A 25,545-nucleotide genomic window follows, 5' to 3' on the forward strand; every position below is an offset into this window, starting at 1 on the left:
ACCGTACCATAACACGACCGCTTTGGAGGCCCCACCAGCAATGTAAATATCGTCCTCGCTCGGTCGGTTGGCGCAACCAAATGATACGTTCAGCTTCCCTGTCCCCGTTTTCCCAAGCCCCCAAAAAACCTGGCCTCATACTCCTAAGCCGGCGACAAGGGGTTGTTGATCATCGCATTAATCAATCTCCGCGCACCTTTCGAAAGAAATAACCACCTTTCTCGATGGACGCCAGGAAACCAACTCAACGGGTTTTTGTGTGTGCGCCGAGATATACGGCGGTATAAACACACACACTTCGGTGAGTGGGGTGTCCCTATAATTATACCACCTATGTGAGAGGGCACACCGATCGTTTTGAGGTGAGCCGGGAACACTGCAATGGTGGACCACCACCATTCGACCGTTCCTATAAATAATCCCCTCGTTCGCAATAACTCGGCCCGGCCCTTAACGCGCGTTTCCTGCGGGCTAGAAATAAAATTCCGCTCGACGAGCTTCCCGGTGGTATAAAGCAAACGACATCATCATCGACAGCGAATGTCCGTACAACAACCATTGGGTTACTGGTACAGTGCACTCGGCGTAATGGAGTACCGAACTCCATGGGCCTGTCATCTTCGTTCCGTTCAGATGCGATCGATGCAGGGGGGAATGGATTGCAAGTCTCGTCATCGATCTTCGCCGCACAAATACAATAATTACATCTCACGAAATCGAAAAGACAAGCTGATAATGGGTAGCAGCCTTACAAGGTACAAACATTACACTGTGCGACCACCCCACAGAGCGAGCGCAGGAGTTATGTGCCGACCTTGCTGCTATTAATTGAATTAAGCCGAAATATCCCCCCATCGTCTCCAAGCCAGCTGATTGATTGGTTGGCGCGGGGAGGCGTTTTTCACAGCGAAACAAAACAAAACGACACCCGCGGTAATCGATAAAATGATCCAATCAAGCAAGAATGGGTCGGTTTTTAATCGTATTTTGCCCTTAAACTGATTGCTGGTGGCAAAGATAAGACGACCCCACACAGCGGTTTAATTGATCGCCGGGAGGTTTGCACACTTTGCCAACAGGCGGAACACAACAAATTAACGTCCAACCTCTTGAGGTTCCACCCCACATCACATCCCACTCAGGCACCTTGACGATCCGGGCAAGGTATGATCCAAGTGACCCAGTCCCGGGCGTATGTCGCTGTTACAATGAGATCAGCACACGTAGGTGTGGACATTACCCCGTCGGGAGACACACACACACACACATACACGTAGTAGGTTCATGGGTTCGATAGCGAGACAAATCTCGCAAGGTACACAGATTCTAGGCAACTCCATGTAGAGGCCGCCAACTACTGCTGCCTGCCTAGGAACCCCTACGCTCGTCAGATTTCGAATTGTTTCGAAATCGGCTGGTGCGATGTCGGTCGTGATTTTCTAGAGCACACCAACAAGAAGAACTCAATTCTCAAGTTCCTGCACACTGATGCGTAGGAGACAGCCTGGCAAGTGGGTAGCGAAGGCAGTTAGAAATCGATCAACGACTCTAACCGTTTGTGCTCAGACGCTGCTGCGATTGAACACGTGTCGAAGATAACGCCTCTTCAACGCTGAGTGTTGGTGGGGGGAGGGGGGTGTGAGAGGAGGGTGGTTACTTCCAGTTCTTACTGCGAGGGGTGCTCGAAATCGTTGAATTTCCGAACACTTCACAACATCATTCACTATTTCAGGCTGTGATCGAAACCGGGCGCCATCTATGGTCGCAAAACTCGGGTTAAAGGAATGTGTGGGAGAACGCTCTCGGGGAGCGTCACTGTGAGGAATGGTAAATATTTTTATGTACACTAGCCAACCGAGGTGTCAACGAGACGCAACACCGCATCATCATCGAAAGCAATGTCTATTTCCCGCGGATGCCACCGTGGTAATGGGAAATCGTTCAAACTAACTGATCTCAGCTACCTGAATGCTTCCCCCGCCGCTAATGGAGCTGGGAAATGCAAAGAGTGTTTGAGAAATGTGTTAATTGTTTGCACAAGATGGATCACTACTCTTCCTACAAGGTTTAAGGAAGCAGTTTTGGCAGACATCTTCAAATGCCGACAATGATCGAGTAATCGTGTTACGTCGGGTCAGCGCGCAAGGTTGATCGGATTGAGCACCGGGAACATCGTCGTCGCGTCGTGATTTTGCGATATCAAAACGATGTTTGCCTGAATCGCGATTCTTTGGATCACCAGAAAATCGTTAAAAGCGCTTCAAGTGAGCCACTCGCCTAAAGTCTCGGAATCGGAATTGAGATTCGAAACGGTTGCCACCGGTGTTCAAACAGCAGCTTCTCGGGCACTCGCTCTCTCTCTCAGGCTCTGTGCTAACGAATGCTGTGGGGGGAGACGTGCACGCGCGTCAGATTTTGTGCCACGATTGATCTTCGAAACGCGTCAACAGGGTCAGCACCTAAAGTCGCGCTGATGTCACTGTTTGCTTTAACACTACTCGATCGAACGAAGCGGAATCAAGTGTACTGACACTGCTGGGCATCAATGGGAGGACATACACGTCCAATGTCTCAATCGGCTTAAAATAATCGATGATCACTCACGCTACAGATCATCGATGTCTGGACGTAAAAAAGCAGGTTTTTCTTAAACAAAAGAAATTTTTAGAAAGAAATTTATGACTCAATACATTTTGCAAACACAACAAAACCACACAAAGCGTTTCACAAATCATATCGTTTAATGATCGCACGCTCTCATCGTTTGATAGAGTACCCCCCGCGTGGTTCGGAAATCCACTCACAAAGGTCATCGTAAAACAAGTCCCTTCTAATTGATACTACACCGACGGCGGTGCGCCCGGACCGGACGGGACCTAATGGTGGTCATCATCACCGCAGCAACACTGACTGGACAAACAACAACTCTATCGCGTATAATTAAAACAAAGCGCTAAAAGTGTAATTGCCCAGTGATAAGATAAAGAAAGTTGTCAACAGTCACAGTTGTGTGAACTGGCTGGCTGCATCTTCCTCTAATGATGCCCCCGAAGGAAGTCTCACTTGAAAGCAATCGTTCTGGAAGTGTTCTATCGGAATACTTAGAACTGTTAATGAGATATTTTTAATAAATTAAATAATAAATTAATAAAAGTTTTTTTCTGATTCTCGGTGAAAGTTTCTCTCAGGAAATGTTACTTACAAAGTTGAAAAAAATCCTAAACTTCTATATTTTATCTAGAAGATCTGGTTTCAAATTGTGGAATGTCCGACATGTTCATGATAAGGAAAGAATTCTTAATTGTGACGCACAATATTTGTCCCAGCGACGTTAACATTATCGCCATTTTATCAACTACACCGATTTTGACTTAAGTTGCCGTCAGTGCGTTAAGCATTCGAAAGCCGGAAGACATTTGTGGAATTTTTCTTCATATTTGGCACTACAACTTCGAGAGGTTTCGCGGCCAACCTTTTCTGGATTTCTGTTATTTGATGCGCCTGTGTCTGTATACTTGGATTCTGGAGTTATGTGACTTGAGGTGGTCTGGATGGGATTTGTTCATCGGTCCTGCTGTATGTCCGCCGCTGTCGCTTCGGCCATCGGACCGCCTCATTTGAAGACACTAACAAATAAATAACTATATTAAGAAATTGAGCCACATATGCATCTCCAATTAATTCTTCCGTGTTAATAATAATTGTCCGAGCTTTCAAGAAAATTCTACCCGTCTATAGGAGTTTAAAAATGAACGCAGTTCCTCCCGGTTGCTCTAAACAGCAAATTTTATTCAAACTACTCAATAGTTCCTTCAGTCAGCCACCGAAGAGAAAGATTACGTTTAGTCACGCAAACACAGAGCGCGAAACAAACGCAAAGAAGGGAAAGAAAACTTCTCGTCTCGGTTTTCCTTCAGTACCACGGTGGGCAAAACGGGGAAGAAAAACATCTAACAAAAATACAGAGCCATTCGAACCAGAACATAAATAATGCACCATCGGCGACGGCGGTTCGACAACAAAGAGGAAGAACCGTGAGTTAAACATAACCACAAAACGCAAATGCACAGTGCTTCACAACCAGAGGATGCACCAGCCGTTGTGATGGAACCAGAGGAACTGTATGCGTGTTAGGCAGCATAATGTTTCATGTTCCTGGAAAATAACGACAACGAGGAATGCAATCGAACCACACTGACGGAACACCGTTGTCTGTGTCTGTGAAGCGTCTCATAGTATGTGTGGGGCATTCGATATATCGCTAAACGGGTTGGGTAGTAAAATTAGATGCATCAACATGCACCAATGCTCCGGAGTGCAAAATGCACTGGTCCGCCTCTTAAGCGCCGTTCGGTATCTCATGCGCCATCATCGAACCACCCAGAGGTCCAACGTTTGTCGACACGTTCTAATCCTTATAAGCTTGCTGTGGGACGCCTGTCCGACGCCGTCATCCGACTACCCTGATCAACCGGTGACAACGATTCGGCAGACGGTGACGCAATGGAGCGCACGCAATCTTTCTGTTCTTTCCTCCTTTTACATTGGTCACCTTCTCATATCTTGGTGGAAATAAACAAAACGCACACAGGCGCACACAAAACAGCGGACGTGCGCGATAATAAAACTCGTGCGCGCGGGTTTTACAAACACATGCTTAGTTACAGTCTTTTCTCTCCGTCTCTCAAACAAGCACATGCGGTAAAAAATTATGCAAATTTATCTCCGCCAAGAATACGCCTCCCCCGCTGCTGCTATTACATACATGAGCACGCAAAGCAACATTGCGGTGTTCACGAATTTCCAAGAAAAGAAAAAAAACTGAGGAAAAGAAATAGAAAAGACAAGAAAGAAAACATTCTACACGCACCAAGAACAAAAGAAAGTACACGTGATAAAAAGAGGACACAACAATAGGAGAGAGAGAGAGTGAGAGAGAGAGAGAGAAACATACGAAAAGTCCACTAGACATAGCAACCCGAACGAAACTAGTTGACAAGAGAAACAAGTGAAAAAAACAGTCTAAAAACGTAAATAAAACAATGCTCCAGAAACGTCACTGACCGCGGTCACACACACACACGCGAGAAACACGCACCATTTAATGTCAGATTATTTTTGGAAACATAGATGCTCCTGTACCAACCGAGGAACCGGCTAGAATGTTGATCGCCCGAGGCTAATGAGATCACGAACGCGGTGTACGGACATAGATATCGATGAAGAGAAACAGAGAGACACAACAGGACGGTGATAATAGTGTACACACTTGTGTGCCGTGTTTTCCCACTGCAACGTGACACATTCCACAACAGCATGTGACAGCCAGTGTGAAACGGTCAGAGGTGCAAGAGAGCTGGTAATTGCATAAAGTGCATTTAGGGCCCCCAAAAAACTACGCTCAGAGAACGGGAGTACGAAGCAAATATGTGGGAAGAGATCGTTTGTTTACTTGTTTGTTTTTCTTCCTCTGTCATTTTGACGTTTCATAACCCATTACCATTACTTCTAGTTTTTGAATCAGCCGTTTGAAGATTGCTCCAATAATAATTTTTATACTCAACTTCACACTACTATACTCAAGAATCATATGCGAATATTAACAGGATTCCCACACACAGTTACACTACTGCATTCATTAAGCACTTTATTTTCATTGATCCACTGTCAGCATGAAACTTTACCACCAACACCAGAGCACGAACTTTTTTCCTTGACAACAACCACACCAAAAAATTAAAACGTTGTCATTCTGTGCCAAAATTGGCAACACTCTCGCCACACACCACCCAGCTGTGAGTCAACGCCGAACAAGCCGTATAATTATTAATCAATAATGAACGCGCCCGCGAGTTCGCGAATATCGAACGACCGAACACGTGCACTGTGGTGGAGACAGTGCCCGGGATTGAGAGGGAAAACACTGTTACAATTTGAGTTTGTTTTACTACTTCTATGACCACTTTTTTCCCCCCATTTCCGCTCCCTCCCGGAAGGTAGTAGTAGTGAGGTATAATAAAATTTGTACAGATCAACACACGAGCAACGCACTGGCAGCAGCTCACGGGAACATGTGGAATGCTCCCACGTTAAAAAGCAAACTGAAAGTCGTGAATGTATGCGCGGCCTGTCTAACCTTCCCACTAACCAGAGGTGCTGCCGCGACGTACCCCGCCAACGGGGAAATCTTGTTGCCACACCAACACCGGCGCGGATGCTCCATCCACAACAACGTGTGTGAGGGTCTCTCTCTCTCTCTCTCTCTCTAACTCTCCTCAAACGTACGTACGTAATGGATAAGAGAAAGAGTCGCGATACGCGAATATGCTCGCGAACACTTGTCGGGGGGTTGGTTGAAAACACCCCGAACACACACACATATGAAAGCATGTTTCCTATCAGTGCGGAGCTGATATCAGAGGCAATAACTGGCACAACTGTTGGGGCTTTTTCGTTGTATTTCTAGCTCAGAGTAATACAAATTTACATGAAATTTGTATCCATAAGAGAAAAGTTGATGATCTCAACTTCGTATGAAAATTCTCCCAATTAAGTATGTCCCCATCAAGTCTCACATAACTTGTTCTTGACAGTGTATTTACCCACTGATAAGTTGACAAACTCACCCTTTTTTTTCTACTACTTACTTTACAAAGTCCACAGTTTCCTTTAGCTTTGGAAATTTTGATAAAATAAACAAACAAACGCGCGGTCCCACACAACTACCAACGCAAGCACCAGTATATTCCGTCTCTCAAAAACCTTGGTGCTCAGCACGCGAAACGGCCGCTCACTTACACCTGCCAACAGGGGTGCTTACAGTCAAGATATGGGAGCCCGGCGCGCTACTACTATTACGTACCTTCGAACCCGGACACATTCGTCGTCATCGTCGTCGGCTGCTTGTGGTCAGTGCAAGGAAAAACAGTTGCCAATACTGCCGGCCATCCGCAGTGAAAACCATCAAATGCAAATTTTATTTGCCACTGTGGAGTGTGGAGTCAATATGGATGGGAAAACGAAGCTCCCCCAATGTGGTCGTGCGTGACTGTAGCAAACGAGCGTATTGCATGCCGGAAGAACGTACCTCAGAGCAGAGGGGTTTAAAAGTATAGTTTTCTTACGCTGAGCTCATCTTCGGTGAAAAATGATGGCTCATGAGTAGGGAAACACCTTCGGCAAACGTTATTAAATAGAAAGGGGGCGTTCTCGTTCTATGCTACACAAGAACTATACCTCTATGAGATATAGGCAAACTATTTGATGTATTGTAGGTTAATTACACCACACCGGCGGGTTGTATGTTTTTTTCGCACAACATTTCCCTCCCATCTGTCAAATTGAGCTTTGCAGCTACGTTGGGAGCGTCCATATCGCAAACGGTTATAAAAAGAAGGGAACCGAAACCGTTGACTCGAAACATGTGCTAATTAATTTCTGATAACACACACAGCACACGTCACGGACCCATCGCCGGTGTTGCTGCTGTGGTAAGAAATGTCACAAAGAAAGGCGGCAAAACAGGCAATGAAGTCATCCGGTGTTCGGTACGGTCGCAAACCGAACCATGACATGACTAATAGCCGTATTATTAGCCAATGGTGTGTACACAGTGTGTGACACGTTGACATTATTCAAATGAAAACAAAAAAAAAAACAAAAGTGGCCACGTTTTTAGCTATAAATCTACTCTATTCACTGATAAGTGGGGTACGTACGCAAGTTTTGATAAGATTAAATTTGAAGCTAAAAATTTAATTCGATCAATCAGATCGATTTGATCCAGTGGTGTTTAGCGTCGGGTGCTTTAAATCTCTCTTCGCCGTTCTCACTCTTCGGGTGGCTGGATAGTATTGTCAGTAGTGCATGACTCAACGACACCGTCTGTCTTGGTTTCAAATCTCAACTTGGATTCAGCATTTTTTCATATCACAAGCGGGTAAGAAAATCCAGTGAAAGGTTTTTGTCGTTCTGTGGTGTAAGACAAGGACCCAAAGAGGCTACTACAACTACTACAACAACAACAACAACTACAACAACTCAACTCTCTCTCTGACTCCTGCAAGGTTATTCAATCATATATTTTTTTTTTATTCTTAAAGAACGGCCTGGCCGTATTGCTTTATTCAATCATATAAAGCAATAAATTCTTCTGTTATCAAAACCAGATTACGAAACGGCTTCTTTTTACGAGCTTAATTCTTTAATAAAAAGCAAAAATTACAAACCGCTGTCATACTTGACTAATGGAGCTGATAACATAAATTCAGACAGATGAGGTCAACAACAGAGAAGAGAGCACACGCCTACGAAGAATGCATCATAAATCCTCATGCCTTTTATTCAACCGTATTGTAGCAAAACAGTTTGCAAAAAAGAATTCCCTCTGCCCCAATGTCTGCAGCACCAACCTCCTCTTCACGCTCTCCCGGTATGCGGTCCCGACCGGCACGGGGGGAATATTGATCACGAACTTTCACTATATACGAACCATTTCACTTTCAATCGTTCGGATCGGAATCTCTACCATCATACCATCCATCCATCCAGCTACCAGCTTAGAGCAGAGAAGGTGAGAAAAACTAGAGCCGAAGTAAGGCCGAACAAGAAAGAAGGCAAGCGCATAAAAATGAAGAACTCCCCAGACGTAAGAAAAACTCTGCTCCAACCAGTTTTTCTCCATTACCTGTCCCCCATCCTGCCCACTGATAACGATCGTGGAAAGTAAGTGTTTTGCGCTAAATGCCATATCGAACGGAAGCATCGGTACGGTATCGATCCCTCTCTGCCTGCCCGGCTGTCCATCCGCGTCGATTCGTTTGACACATCGTCACCCAGTTGTGCCTCAATGGAAACTGTCCACCCGTACGGGCTGCTTCGTTCCCAACAAGTATACGTCATCATCTTCAAACTACCTTGGCGTTGAGATAAAATTGGAAAGCACAGTTCATTCACAAGATGACGGTTTGACCGACCGGGATGACTTGCTGGGAGCGCGATGGATGTCCTCCGCCTAATTGTCGAACGGTGGTGGTGTGTGGTGCAATACTCGCCCCGCTGCTCTCGATCCCCGGTAGCTTCCACGTTCCATTTTGGTGCTGTTACAGAGGATGCATTCCTTTGCCTAAAGCGAAAGGAACTATGTATCACGTCGTGGTCTGACAAAACCGAACCCGTCCAAACCGTTACCATTCACGGGATCTTCCACCGGGCTCCGGGGTCCGAGCGTTGATTGATGTCCGAGGGTGAGACATGGATGGGGACTTTTATGGGTCTGCACATCCAGGGAATGTGGCGCGTTACCGTTGTACAGGGAGGAAATCATAATGTTAATCGATTGCCTAATGGGAGCGTAATTAATATGCAATCATGATGGTCCTTATGAGCGGCACATTGGGAAGTTTTTAGTAGGTTTGGTCATATGTTCTAGACCAGAATATACTATCGCACCTTTATCTGAACATGATTTCTTATGAAAATTGAAGGTTTAGTGATATGGTTTCTTGCATAAAGATCCCACCTTTCTATAAATAGCACTTAAAAGCTTCATTGGTAACAAGATTTCCTAACAGGAAGTATAAGAAACGAACTAAAAAATATTCCTTCCAACAACAGCCACAAAAAGAAAACCTAAGCAGAACGGGTTATGACGTTCCCCAGCCTTGCTTCATCCATACCGAGTCTCACGTATACCTGTCTGAGGGCAAACACAACAAGAAACGGAAATAAAAAAGGGAACCCGCGCTAACAACATACAACTAGGCCGACCGCAGCACCTACAGCAGCTAGAGAGCTACGACTTCCACCACCTATTAATAGTCCATATTCGAAGAAAGTGAACGCAACTAAATGCGTCCCGACCGAGATTGCTGTTGTCGCAACAATGCAACCCGGTGCTGCAGTTTTTGGTCCACGAAAGATATTTTCCCCGCAACTGTCCCCGACCGGTGGATGCAGTTTGATATGGCGTGAAAATAGCATCTCGTCGTGGGAAACATAAACAGATTTAGGAAATCGGGTGGCATCATAAAACTCAAGATTTCGCTCCCGATTCCCTGAACAGCTATTAAAATAGCATTGCATTGCCAATCCAAGTGATAATCACAATATCGTGTCAATAAATTTACAGGATCACATTTTACGTTGACCTGCCACGTTGCTTACTCAACATGTCGCCGTTTTGGGGTCACGCGTGATGCTCTTACAGATGGTCAAATTGAGTTCTCCTCGTAAGATAGTTGAAAATTGAATATAAAAACGACATCCTGCAATGTCAGCTCATTTGCACAATATTGCCTAATCTTCAAGGTCCTTGTCCGGTTTCGCACAACGCAACCGCCCACAGAGGCACCACACAGTGCAAATATCTTAAAACTAAAACCAAAAAACGCCCATCTCACATAAACTTCAACAAAAAGCCAACCCTACTGCTGCTGCTGCTGCTGCCATAGAGACAAACAAAGGTCCGATTTGACCATAAATGGCGCCGTCCGATGAGACAGACGGCAGCCACTTGCAGCGAATGATCCCCCATCCTGATCAAAACAAAGTCACGTCCGAGGCCTCGGAAGACGAGATGGGCAATTAAAGCATCATAAACCCATCAGCCCGCGAAAACGATCCGATCCTCCTACCCTGCCCCGCTCCGGTGATCCTCATCCGCAAAACTGACCCGCGAATTTCGGATGCGGCAAGATCAAGTATGCTCAACGGCGGGCTGAGTCGTCCTTTTGGGGGGCGATGAATTGGCAACCCACAGCATTGGAAGACTTCTTAGAATTTTGAAGCCATCCGTTATGCGGTACATGAGAACCGAATACCCTTTGGGTGATGCTTTATGGAACTGGATTTCACGGCAATAAAAAGGGGCGAAGCTAAATGAACGTCATGAAGTTTGGTGGACATGGGATCTGCTGGTTCTACTCTGCCCCATGAAATGTTTGATTATGTTTAACGAAAGCAATACCGCGTACTGCGCACTAATTATCTTCCAGTCAGCGTTCAACAGGAAAGCCGATCTACCTCCCGCCAGCGGGAGCAGTCATAGCTTTCATGCACGAACAAGTCAGTGGTCCACGATATTAAAGCGGAGAAGGCTTCCGATCCAATCATCGTTAGCCATCGTCCGATGGTGTGCAGTTCTCCACACCTCATAAATTTCTGCAAGTTGATCGGGGCCACTTGATAAGGTATTGGAGGTTGGTGAAAACAAGCTTTCTTGGTGTAAAAATACAAATATCTGATTTTGTTCATAACTCCCCATCAGAAAGATTCCCGTACACAAGGAGGCTGATCTGAAGAGTGAACTATGTCGTTGAAGCCTGATATATCGGTGCAAGATTGAAGAACCAAAGCAGAAGCAGCACTTTCCCCAACTTAAAGATAGACATCGATTCTTTAGATGATCGAGCAAGTATCATCTATTTCGACACATCGCATAAGACGACGCGCTCCCATCACCGTATTTGAGTGGTTTAATCAAATCACAACACATTCAGTGAGATAAATCTTCTCGGAAAATCGCAAACTGTCGTGGCCAATTGCCCCCCCCCCCGTGCAATGAGTGACGCGGAAATATGCGGAGCAGACGCATGGCCGCATAAAAATAGCGCATTGCGTACATCGCACGCCCAATAAGCGTCTGGCATTAAGCGCACCGAGAGACCGGCGTACGAAGTGGCGAGTGAACCTAGGATATACTCATAAGTTAGAGCCGTCGCTTTATGAGCCGCAAAGATCATTATCGTACGGAAGATTTGCAAGGATTTCCTTGAACTTCAGGCAACGTTTTTTTTTTTTTTGTTAGTTATGAAGATCAGAAGACGGTCACGCTTTGAAGATTATGTCGCGATGTTTTCCAGTGCGGGAGATTAAGATTGAACATTAATAATAAATTTAACTTACCATTTTTCTTACTGTAATTAATTGTTGTACTACTTTCCTTGTATGGTTTACACAGTATTCACATGCGCTCGTTGATTCGAAGGAGATTTCTCAAGAATGATACGTACCTGTAAGAAAGCAGAAATAAAATAAGCAGAAATTAGTAATAAAGTCTTAATTAGGAACTTTAACGATGTAAAACACTTCTCATCGATACTTTACGGAGACAATAGATAATTAAGCCACTGCATTCGCTAACTCATTGCCGCTAATCGTTGCAGCAGCTACTGATGATGAAGTGATTGAATGCATTACAATAAATCGATTCATGCCAGCGCTCATTTGAAACGATCAACATGTACTGCAATTATTGTTGCCTCGATCGATCACTTCTCTGCTGGTACTTGCGATGCAACTTGTAGCTGCAGTTTGCGACCCATTATCCGGTCGATCAAGTTGTTTCAAATCAAATTGTTAAAATATACAAAATGATATCTCTTTCTCTTCTTTGACGTAACAACATCTTAGGTCGTATGCGAGCCATTTCTGGCTTACTAGAAATGTTACCACGTATTTCGATAATCAGTCCTCACTCCAGGACTGGAGTGCCTCCAGGACAATCAGTCCAGGATCAGTCCTGAAAATCAGTTCAGGACAATGGAGGAGCCGCTACAATGACGAGCTCTACGAGCTGTACGATGATCTCACCATCGTACAGCGCATTAGACTCGCCAGGCTCCGGTGGGCTGGTCACGTCATGAGAATGACACCGGACGACCCAGCCCGTAAAGTCCTTTTAGGCCGTCCACACGGACAGAGGAGGCGTGCTAGGCCCACATTGAGATGGAGTGATGGCGTTGATGCGTCCGCCAGAACGGCCGGCAGACGACGGCGGTAAACCGTCGTCGATTAGCAGACGACGGCGCTAAACCTTGAGCGTTATCGAGGATTGTTGCAGCAGGCCAAGACCGCAAAGCGGTTGTAGCGCCTGATAAGTAAGTAAGTAAGTCCTCACTACATAGGAACGGTCCGGATAAGATTTGAACCCCGACCCTGCCGTATGAAACCCGACACCGTTGTCCACCGGGCTTCCAAAATCCGAAATCCGTATTGGCACGGTGTCGTATAAGCCTTAAGACTATATGTGTTATCCTAATCTGAGAAAAATTATTGTAACTTTTGGGGATGATGATGAAGTTTTGTTTTTCTTAATAATAATAAATAAATAAGTAGTATTTTTATAAAAGAATCAGAGTGAGTCTGTATAGCCTCGAGACACGTGCGCAGCAATACTTGAACTTGGGGTTAAACCAAATACCGACAAGGGATCGGTTGGAGTTTAAATCTAGCCTGAGGTACTAGTTGGTAATGGTCAGTCCTCAAACATTCACTAGGTGTTTCAAAAAATGTACAAAACCTTTGTTAGACACATCAAACAATTATTTAAATAGATTGGCAGTGCCTATGCAGTGGTTTGGGAGGGATCATCATCATTATAATTATATTGATAAAGAAATCTTTAAGGCTTCTTCTTCTTCTTCTTCCTTGGCAACTACAACCTCGAGAGGTCTCAGCCTGTCATTTCTGGCCTTCTGTGACTTTATTTTACCCGTACGTGCGGGGAGGTGGTCTGTGTGGGATTTGAACACCGGTCTTACTGTGTGAAAGCCGGCGCCGTTATCGCCTCGGCTAACAGAGCATCCCTCTTATAGGCTATTAAAAGAATATTGCAATTAGTTTTAGACTCATTACCAATGCGTTTCTTCCTTTCCAAGTATCTGCCAAATTGAAATGTTTCGCTTATAAAATAGTTCTCGATCACCTCATCAAATTCATTCATCACAAACGAGTATCACATCAACCCTATTGAAGGATACGCATAGAACGGAGTTTGCACGTAAGTAAGACATAAACCGCAGAGACACGGATCAATAAACGACCTCTCTCTCGCTACATCCACACTGCAATTGAATCACCTTCGATTGCACGAGCCACGACGAACCACCAATAAATAATGCATTATCAACGCACCACATAAAGAAAACTGCACCGTGCAGGGGTGCTTCATCGTTGTGCATCACATTACGTAATGAATGGATCGATAGCCGGTCAACGGTAGTAATAAACGACACGCACCCCTATTTTATCACCTTCTCCCAAACACATACACACACACCATCGACCTCAAAAGGGCCCCAACCCAACCCCCCTGGTACAAGGGCGCTGTGCTGCTGCACTAACGGTCTCTGCACCACGGTGGAGTACCCATTAAGGAGCAATTGAAAAGAAGTAAACAACCGATAAGCAAGACGACGGCATGTCTATGAAGATTAACCCTCCAGAACCCTCCCTCCAAGCTAATGCGTGTAAAACATGAACCACTTCAACTTGTGTGTTGACTCTCGCTCTCTCGCGCTGGCGAATTGATTTATTTGCATTTGTTGATGATTCTTTGCAGTAGGAAAATTCAGCTGAAGAAACCAGTTGCATCTGAAAATCAAAATCTTTAGGAAACCGGCTCTACAAGAGATTATTTAGAGCGCTTTTTGATTGAGATATTCATAAAAATATCAATATTAAAATGAATATATCAGCATAAAATTTCTTTCTCGTCTACTAAACTCATCTAATTCAAAGCGAACGATTGCAATGCAGCTATCGTCAGCAGTATCGCTTAAAATCGTTTTAGGTGCACCCTGAGCGGTGTTAATTTCATAAATAATTTATCAATCCACACCCGATTAAGAAATCATCACCTCGAAACCTCACCGGTAGCCGACAGCCACACCACGTGAAAGCCTTCGCATTTCCCTAGTTGGTCAAAATTGTGCACGGGGCTTTAATTAAAATTCAACCTCCACTCGGGCTCGGTTTCTCCCGGGCGTACCGGGCACACGATGGGATGTCTATCATCAGCTGCCCAAAACCTGCCCTGGGTGTCCTAGTCTTTATCAACGCTCGTTAACGTTACATCACTTGCTTCGAATGTGCGAACAAGTGCCCACGCGGATGGTGAGAAATCCTGGCTCAATTTCCCGTTTTGACCGTCATCTCGTCAGCTATGGTTTACCGCAATTACCGAATTAAACGACTGCACGTTTTTGCTTCCTTTGACAGGCGAAATCTGGTTAAAGTCACGCACAAATTACCTTTTTTAAACAGTGGTATCCTCAACGGCAAGGATGCACACGATGTACACGGCCGCAGCACTAAACGATTCATGATGCACCCAACGGTTGCGTTTAACGAAACCAACCGCCGACGCTTATTATGTGCTGCTGGCTCCCCGAACCGGAGGCACCCAAGTGTGGGAGACCAAATTTACTTTTAAAGGGTGTGTATTAATTCCCGCATGGAGCTCATGGAAAAAGAAAACGTGATAAATCGTACAAAAGGGGATCAAAAGAACAGACAGCATCAGTAGCAACAGCAGACACAACTGACACATTAGCGCCACCTAGTGGAAAACGGCGCAGTTGCTTTAGCGAAGACACTAACCTATCGTACTGCGCTTTGCGTGTGTGCGTGATCTACAGTAAACGAATTTACTGCAGTCAGGAAATACAGTGTGGTACAAGGGTGTTGTTTTTTTAAACTTCTTTTACTATTGTGTAAAAAATTACTATTTATTACCATTGTGTAACTAATAATAAAAGCTCAAATAAAGTATACAGCATTAAACAAATGGTTACAATACGGTGCGAGCCATGATACTTAAATTATAAAAAAAATAATGAAATACTGCAGTAGCAGTCGAGCCGAAGGACGAAAAAAATAATTATAAAATGAAAATTAATGATAAATAAAAAACTTCATACAATATAAGAAGTATAAATTAAAGGAACAATTCATTTCATTGAAAAAATAAAAATCTAGACTATTTAAATAAAATAACAATTAACAAAATATTAAAATTCGTACATGGACCTAGAGAACTATTATTATTAAATACATACTGTTTATATTCCCTGTTTTTTATCAATTGTTGTACAATTGTACCATTGTAAATGTACCAACTTATTTTGATTTTGAAAAAAACTTTTATATTTTATTGTTTTTCAAACATCACTTTATTTTTTGTTTATTTATATTTATTCAGAGCTTGTAGGAGCAGTTTTTTCTTCTTTTTTCTTTTAATTTCCTTTTTTTCCTTCTAAAATAAAGCAAATGGGGAAAATAATCTATTCTATAGAGCATATGCATATGATTATAGAGCAATTGGCCATTATCAACGAATTAAATCATGCATCAAACTTAACTACTCCGATAAACTACGAATAGTAAATAGGACTCGTTCTTGTTACATACAATTATTGCCATAATTTTCATATTAAGCCCCTTTGGGGGCAAGAGCGCAAAATCGTATACGCATTATGAATAATAAGTGACTCTTCTATGCGATTTTTCGCAAAATAAGCCTTCTACCATATCCCGCGATCATGTGTGCCATATGGTAAACGTATGCACACGTCCGTACTCGTGGTTCAGATGCACCGTTAGGGCGCGAATTACTCATCCCTTGCCCAACGTTTGCCAAGAAGATCATCATCGTACGATCAACGACCGCAACGAGGGGGACCGCGAAATAGAAAGAAAAGAGTTGTTCCACTCGATGTTTCGCAGTGATTCGTGATTCACACAAATTCAAATTCAGCCCACGTAAAACAGTTCAGCGGAACTTGAACGGTCGAGAGTTTTTCGAGCGTGGATCGATCTCGCACCACAACAACATGTCAAGCATCTTTATTGCTTACTTACGCTCAAAACCTCGATTGCTGTTTGCGGTACCGCATTTTATCAGTGTGTGCGCGACCTGCGAGACGATTAACCGGTCGAAAGGAAGATACCACACAGTTTGCACTTATGCCAAAACCTCTCATAATTAGCGCCATCAGTTTAAAAGAAGTGACTTCGTACACTCGCCTCGCCAAGATTCGGGTTTTGCCAAGGGTTTAGAGTAAGTAGCATGGCACGGACATTTCTCACCATCAGCTTCAAGTTGTGGTTCTTCCCACATTCTCTCTTCCTCATTTGCACCCTAAATTGGCCTACCCAGAAAAGTGCATTCTTTCTGCTTATCCCATCATTCCCCGGCTGGTGGTAATGATAGTACAGGTTGCGCTGATCTTGCTGATGATTGTTCACACCAATTCAAAGTGGGCTGATGCTCGGAAGAAGTGCTCGTTTGGACGAAATGTGGTCGGCAAGGAGGACAAACATAAACCGGTACTACACACACCTCCACTCGGTCGACTAAAATCAGTCCTTCCTTACGATAATGTGTTAATTTCTTGCCCCAACGACTGGTCCAGAGCATTGCCTGACGGTGATGGTGCCCAATTTAACAGGAACTCGAACATTGGGGTAGAGGGCGACAGAGGGAAGCACATAAGAAGGCCCCTTCTTTTCGCCGATCGAGTACCGTGGAATGCTACAGCGAGACAGTGATTTGAGAAGCTATTTTCCGAGCGAATAGGTAGAAATTATCTTCAAAGAAATTCCACCGACCACATGGGAAGAACGAGCGCCGCCTTGCGCTGGGAATTAACTGCGACATAAAGACATGCAGTTAACGGAGGGAAGGACGACGACACAACAGAAGATCTCTTAGGGGATATTGGAGGATCGCCGACAAGCCTTTATTGTGATTGCGTTCTACAGCGAGGTTAAATCGTTTAAGAGGAATCTTAAAACATATCTCAAGCAATTAAAACATAAATAAAATCGGGCAAAAACATGTCTAAACTATTACAAAAACAACCGGTCATTATTAATTACCCTCTTTAATCTAGAGTAATGAGAGCATGACAACTATTCATTACACTTTTGGCAGAACTGCTCACGTGCGCGCCCTGAAGCTGACGAAACATCTCATCAAACCCGCCCAATACACCATTAATCATGTGGGAAAAAGTTCTTTGTAGGATTCGGAATCATTAGCATCACCGTGGCCCCCTACCCACCCGTCTGTCCGGGTGGACATGAATGACTGATAGGACTTCCATCACCTCGACGAAAAATTTTAGCAATATTCCCATCCCATCCCAAGACAGCTAACTAAGCTAGCACAACAGACAGACAGGGGCAGGCGAAATAGGAATCATAAATCGTGGCCAATTTGTGTACCACAATATGCCTATTCCTTCATCACGACGGCGACCGACCCCACTCCGTAAGGATCGAGCTAATGGTGTGTTCTGTTTTTATTTCTTTCGCACCCAAACACCGCCACCCATCAGGGTTCTATCTATATTATTAACGCGTCAAAAGTGGTATATTGGGGGTGGAACGAATAAATATGTTTGACCAGTCAAGGCGTTCCCTGCGTCCCAAGACACACCACCACCGTCTTCTTGCAAGGAGGTGATTTGTTTTTTCTTGTACCAAAACGAAACAGATCCGCGCATACACACGGGTGGGGGGGAGCGATCATCTTAACCGTCCCGTCTGGTGGGGCATCGCCATCGCACATAAATTGAAGTCTAGCGTCTGATCTTCGAGTGGCTCGTGCTATGCGCGAGTGTCTGTGGTTTTTTTGCTTTGTCGTCGCTTCCTTTCGCTTCGAGTAGACATCTTTTAATAACGAGGACCTGACCTAGCGCAACGGAACGACCGATTGAGATAGGTCATGTGAGAATCGTTCGATCAGCTGTACGAAACCAGACGTGAGGTGAGAGAACTACCTCATGACTATTTTAATATTTTCAAGTCAAATTTTCAGATATGATCTTCTTCTTTCTTTGCCCTCACTATGGGGGGACGGTCCAGATGAGATTTGAACCCTGGTCCTGCCGTGTGAAGATTGGCGCCTCAGTCGCATCTACTGCCGGTCCGCCACGGGATATGATCTGATCCTCGAATATGTGAACCACCTCATTAGTCGCGATGAAGATGCAAAATTGCATCGTTAAGCAGGATGCACATTTCAGCTCAGTAAAACTCATCCAATATTTATTCAACCGCCTCATCGCATCCCTATCTCACTCGGCGAGAGAAAGCCATCAGCTCAAACACGGGATGATGGTGCTTTGTCACTTCGACTTGTAACCGAGTAGTGGACTGCAACTGCACCACCAACATCACTCTTAACCAACAAACTATGTAAATCGCGTTGTTAACTAAGCTACCTCCCCAAACCGCCGATACATAACGCATCGTCATCATCGTTCTACTGAACGAGCCATCAATGCCATGCACTCGCTCCAACAAGCCACACGCGTTACCGAGCGCTATAAGTGGACGGACAGACATGTGTCAAATTGGACATCTTCCGCATCGGTGCTTGGGAGACACAATTCCACCGCTCACAATCTTCACGCCCAAGCAGCAACTACAACAAGCCCTAAGACTGCTGGCTACTAGAGTGAACGAAGAGGCTAGAACGATGACGATGCTACAAGGGAAGACCGCGCATGACAAGCCATGGTACAACCTTTCCGGCAGCTGACTTGTGAAAAAGGGGGGCAACGTTGGTTGATCTTCTCCACTGCTCCACTCCAACGCGAAGTACAAAATAGAAGATCGACCAAGAGACATGTTGCTGCTGCTTCTGCTGCTGCTGCAACTCGCCTTGCTCTCCCAAGGGAAACTACAAGCTAGTTTTTGACCCGGATTCGTGCCTCGTGAGCCAAAATAGCTTCTGTGAGCCGGAGCCGTCACATTAGAACAATAAAGGCATTAGACGGGATAGGAATTGTGCATCGCAACGATGCAATTTCGTATAAATTTTCCCATGCAAGGGACACAACACAAACGGCATCCCTCGGGATAGCATTTTCCCATGGAATTTTCACGATCGAGTGTTGTGTGCTGCTAGCAGCTGGGAGAGGCTACCACAACTATAGTCGCTCGGAGAAACAATAACATGCCATTTGCTTAGAAGTTTTAAGATTTCGAAATTCAGTCCCACTTCCGGTCAGCTAGCAAAAGGAAAACCCGAACTGAAACATCCGAAACCTAACGAAGCTCACAGAATCGGGAATGCTCATGCTCGCCCTACTCTCTACTCCTGGTTCAAAAGCGACCCCAAAATAACTTCAAGCACCCCGATCACGTGCCGATCGTGCGCTCCCTCCCTTCAAACGATCGAGATAAAAACCACTCAATCGAGATTAGAACATCAGGCTACTTCCATTTTTAGAAGTGATAAATTTACCCGTCCAGCTCGCTCCACGGTTCGCAACAACAAACCAACCAACGCCCTATGCGTCCTTCTCCTCCCTTTAGTCCTAACCCCCATTCGTCAAAACGTGGTGACGAATGGAATAATAAAGAATGTAATAAATAAATCCGAAACCTTCCAAATTTATCTCCGCACGCACGGCTCGTCATCTTCGGATACAGTTCCGTCGCTGAGATGCTGTGAGTGACAGGAAAACATAAACAAGCCGTTATCGTAAATCAGCACTAGACAGGCGGAGGCTCCGGCTTACCAAGAACCTGTTGTAGTGTACTGTGCTACCGGTTTGGATTTTTGGGGGGCCTTGTTTCGATTTCTTCATCAGCAACAGATCATCTAATTCCGATAGCAGTAACGTGGTTGTCGGTTGTTCTCTTTTAATTTCATTATTCATCCTCACGCCACTGGATATTTTGATACTTATTAACTAGGTTCAAATTATTCCTAGCTTTCAATGTTCCAAGGAGCAGAGATGACGAACATTAACCTATTTCAATATATTAAAGAAGTTGAGTGAGAGGAATTCCCGATTCTCCAAATGACATGTCCAGTATTTTAATCTGCTACCTGACATATCAAATGGCAAGTCACGCCAGTGGCCTATAATCGCTACAAAGTATCGCTTTTGCATTACAACCTGATATCTAGGCGAAACGAAGAACCTGAAATGCAGGTGCCCGTACCTAATCTTCCATGAAGGTCCTACACTACCGCGTACCGCGTTTAAACCCTGACAGAACTACTCTTCCAGTGCGCGTACCCTCACTTCCGTGGTTCCGCAAGTCAACCACCGACACCACCTCGACCTCGTTACACTAACTTAATCCAACACACGGCTGACAATTCAACCGAATAAAGTACCCATTGTTACGCGAAGCTGCTGATCGGTTGGCCTGTGACAGTGAGAAGGAGCGTCGTGATTACATTAACGCCTGCCACCATAATCCAATTTCACCCTTTGTGACACCTTTTTCGCACCTCATATCCCACGAACCAGATCAGTGTTTTTTGTTTCACCCACTCATCTCGGGTTTTGGTACCTCTCTCGACCCTAGTCGATTTCAATTGAAACGCTCTACACCTGTCGCGTGTATGTGTGCTGTTCCACTTCCATGCATTTCGATCGTCTTTGACACGCATCATCGCACACACCCGTATGCTCATGTGTGTGCGTGATCCCTGAAGATTGTTTTTTTTTTAGTTTGTTCCAATTTTTGTTCGTCTAACGCATCCCGCAAGTTGACGACGCCAGCTTGACTCGACTTTCAACGCGTAGGAGACATACTGTCGGACGCTTCAGTGCACATATCGTTGATGCTCTTGGATGGGAGAGACTCACCATCCATCTCCAGCCATCGGATCGATGTAATCAACAACCATTTCTTAGCCAAGCTTAAAACTGCATCATGGAAAATGCACTCGGCGTGTCGTCTTATGTGATGGAAAGCATCAATATTTATTCTGCAACGGCTTGGGTGGGCATCGTGTCCAAGTGCGGGAATGGAGTCAAATGGTCCATTAAATACACTATCGATAACTTGATAGTGTAGTGTACTCGTGAACTTCATTCTATTAAAGACATACAAATTCTCCATTAAATCATAGCTTAGTTGTAAGAATGTTTTGCTTGGAAAACGTATCTCTAAGGCATTATATTACTAAAATGTATCAGATATCAAAGCTGGCCAACATAAAACGGATACAACGTCACCATTAAATACATGCTTAATCAGCCAAAATATACGACAAAGACTAACTGAACACAATGACGCACGATCACCATGCCATCTTCATCGCTCGGAACGTCAGGCACATACCACCCAGCTTCTTCTACTGCCTGGGCAAGCCATCTATGGGAAAAAAGGTTTTATTGCTTAAGATCTAACGGTATAATAGCACAGGGGTAATCACTTCATTTCCCAAGACGATGAGCCGACGACAACAACAAAAAAGCATGACAATTCATTACATCAACGCCCTGGATACGCCGCCGTAAACGAAAGTATAGAACGAGAATTGGAAGCTTTTCAAATGCATCGTCCACGTGTGTTCCACTTTCCACCGAGCAATCCATCCGCGGCAACATCACGAGACATAATGTAATGAATGCTATAGAAGCGCCGTATCGAATCGATATTTTCCAATTATAGACCTTGGATTAGCTAGTTCCAGTACACTCTAACCTTTACATTGGAAGATCGATGGGATGATAGGGAGGATTTAGCACACACGAACATGCATAAATCGGGATGAGCACAGAAAGAACCACACAACAAAATCACAATTCACGACCATTTTGTTTGTGTCGAAAAATGTCTAGCCAATTTCCTGCCTCCATTCCAGGGTGAGTTCATCTCTCATACGACGAGGAAGACAAGTCCATGTGAATGTGCCTCTTCAAGGCATTCGTTTAACCTTTCCAATAGTATCCACCGAATGTTCCACTCAAATCATGCATTTCCTGTGCATTCCTGTACGAAACCAACGAAAGGAAAACAGGGCACCGGAAGAGAATGCAGAGAAAGAAAAGTCTCCACTCCTATGTAGCTGGCCGGGCGACTTGAACGTCGCGATCGTTTGTCATACACCGATGAGCGAGCTGCGAAACGAAACCAACAAAACCGTCGGCGATGGTGTGCGCCGACCAACCAAATCATGTCGTCGAGTATTACCGGATGTGTCAGTTCAAGAAGTCATTAGTGTCGCATGTCAAGCGCGGATATGCACGCACACGAGAGCTTCAAACTTTCCGACATCAGCACATTCTAAAGCTTGTCAAAAGAACAATCAAAACTGATTTTTCAATGCATGCTTAAGCCTTGCGAAGGCCGTGATTCCGAATCAAGATGACCGATGACGTGGTGCGAAGCAGGTACTTTCACATTCTAGAACGATATACGATTAATTTGTCCTTTAATTTAAACTCGTCCCTTTACAACCTTGATAGCCGGATTGCGTACAGAAACCGTTCATGATTGAACGCCTCTTCCCTCGGTGAATCACATTTCTAGCTAACCCACGGTTGTTGCTTTACCAGCCATTCCAGCCCTTCCTACAGCTCCCACAGGAAGGAACTATTTTCTACATTCGACCAACCCACCAACAGCGATGTTCCAGACAAAGAGCGAGAGTGGAACAATAAATTGTGTAACGCTATTTAACCCTGCTGGCCCTAAACTCCCATCTACGGTCGATCGATGTCAATTCGCCAATTTGCAACCCGAGGCCTGTGGCTCTCGAACCTCCGCGTGATCATCGGCATCGTCGTGGTCGATCGCCATACGCCATGCTGTATGTTCCCGTTTTAAGTACACGCGTGGGTTGCCTTCCTGTCGATGTTGAAGAAAACGAGGAAAATCAGATTAAACCGCGTATGGCGTCTCCACGGTATAGGGCTATCTCGCGAAGGCAATCCCTTTCCCTCCAGACGTCTAGACGGTGAAAAGTTGCTTTTTCTGTAGGAGGTGGTGAACGCACAACCGATGGCTCTTGCACTTTTGGTTGCTGCACTCAACCTACATACTTCATTCAATAATAATAGCGTGGCCCATCAACTTCGAGAAGGAGAACAAGCCTAGCCTTAACATTACATTACTCAACGATACCTTCAACAAATCAACAATGTCGTGGCTAATTTTCTAATTTAAAATTCTACACTGGAAAATAGGTTACAGCTACCATATCTTAAAGGCTCTGAATTCTTCTCGCCAAAACGCCAAAACAACACCTGACATCCAGCTCGCCCAACAGTGGATATCAAGTCGATGCTAATATTGGTGGTTGTTTCATAACAAAACCGCATCAAATTACGTCCATAAATTAAATTGATCTCGCCGCCGATCGATTCTCTCCGGAACCCGATTTCGGTGTCCAGCATCACGAACGGCGGCCCTCTAAGACATTCTCGGCCGGTTGCCATACCGAAGTTTATGAATTTATTAGTGACCTCGTTCAGCATTATGTGCAAATGGTAAATTATGCAAATCCCACACCACGGTGTACGCCACCACGGACGAGTGAGTTTCTTCCTTCCGAGTAGTTTTGTCGTTGGCCAGTGCTCCATATAACACTGTCGTCAACCAGGTTGACACGGGAAGCAGGGCTTACGGATGCACAGCTAGGCTAGCGGCGCGTGTTTGCAATCGATATTGCATAAAATTTTATTGGCTTTTTTTAAACTGAGTTACCGAATTCATAACATATGGCTATATATAAATTAGCGAAGCAAAATATTTTATAGCACTTTACAATCACGTCAACATAAAATAATCTTGCCCGATTGGATGCAATAAAAGAACAAACCCATGATTGGATATCTCAATCAGACAGACCAGCTAACCCGCCGAGAACCTGTTTGCAACGCATTTGCACACATTTTAAATTTGCTGAATATTTTATACTGATTAAAATATGCCAACCAAAATTTGGATTGGGCTTAATGGCGCCATCGTTCCCCAAAAATGGAACCTGTTGGCTATAAACATTTAAATCACTCGCTTTTTCAAACCGCTAACAAACGAATAGATCTAGCCTGTCTGGTCCGGAATAGCTGACTGTCCACCGTCCACTCCTCTTTAAGCGCGGTGTGCTTCATGCTACCGAAAACAGATGCACAACAAACAAGGACACTTTAAAACCGTAAAGAGTTTAATTAATGCAAATTATAGCTCATCGCCGTCCAACGTGTTTCTTCCGTAAGCGTTGAGAGACCGTTGAACAGCTTCACATTCTTCGGTTTGTTTTCGCATATCATCAGACGAGATGAGAATGAGAAAGGACGTAAAAGACTTCCTAAAAAGCAACATCTTTGTTCTCTTGAAGAGGATGCCAAAATCGCATGTTGTTTGAAGTTCGCAAGCTCACCAATTCACACGCAAGATTTAATTTCCTTGAGGCTTGAAGTCATCCTGGTACGACAATTTTAGATTTGAATTGATTGATCGTGAAGAACTTACCTAAAATGAAACAAGAGAAAAGAAAACGTTAATATTATTGAACAAATTACTTAAATTTTAATTCAGTTTCGAGTTTAAGAATATCGCCTAATGAACTTCAAGCTTTGACCTGCATAATAAACAGCGTCAAGATTTCGAAACAACTTCCACCACCCCCGAAAGCTATATTTCACCATTCAAATAAATAATTCCATTTTTCACCCGATCGTCAGCCCGAAGCCAAACACAGTTTGCCAATGTTTGTGGTGAGCAGCACATGAAAGAGGATGCCGTCGTCAGCAAAGAAGGTGTTTACTTTTCAGCTCTCACGCACGTTCCGCGACTCAGCCATCCTTATTCATGTCCAAACAACACTCCCGAGAAGAACGTTCTCTTTGTGAGCATTGCGAGCAGGCAGGCACGATATGCAAATTTACCAAAACGCACCCAAACGGAACAGACGGACTCTGTGCAGAGCGCATATTGTTGGTATGTTGGTCTGGGCCGTTCAGTCGAACCGGAAATGTTTGTTGCGTTAAGTCGCGGAGA

At 44.5% G+C, this 25,545-nt stretch overlaps 1 protein-coding gene across 10 annotated transcripts in view; it reads right to left on the minus strand.

Moving 5' to 3' along the window:
• The window catches only part of LOC118507230 (microtubule-actin cross-linking factor 1), a 181,242-nt gene that overhangs the window by 121,803 nt on the left and 33,894 nt on the right, over positions 1-25,545 (minus strand). The window contains exon 1 of one of the 10 annotated variants that reach the window (XM_036045413.1): positions 6,029-6,111. The exons of the other annotated variants lie outside the window; for them this stretch is intronic. The gene's annotated coding sequence lies outside the window, so the exon portion shown is untranslated. Of the gene's footprint in view, positions 1-6,028; positions 6,112-25,545 lie in introns of those variants that run through there. 10 annotated transcript variants of the gene reach the window in all.

Source organism: Anopheles stephensi, chromosome 2, assembly GCF_013141755.1.
Source record: "Anopheles stephensi strain Indian chromosome 2, UCI_ANSTEP_V1.0, whole genome shotgun sequence".
Lineage (NCBI taxonomy): Eukaryota > Metazoa > Arthropoda > Insecta > Diptera > Culicidae > Anopheles > Anopheles stephensi.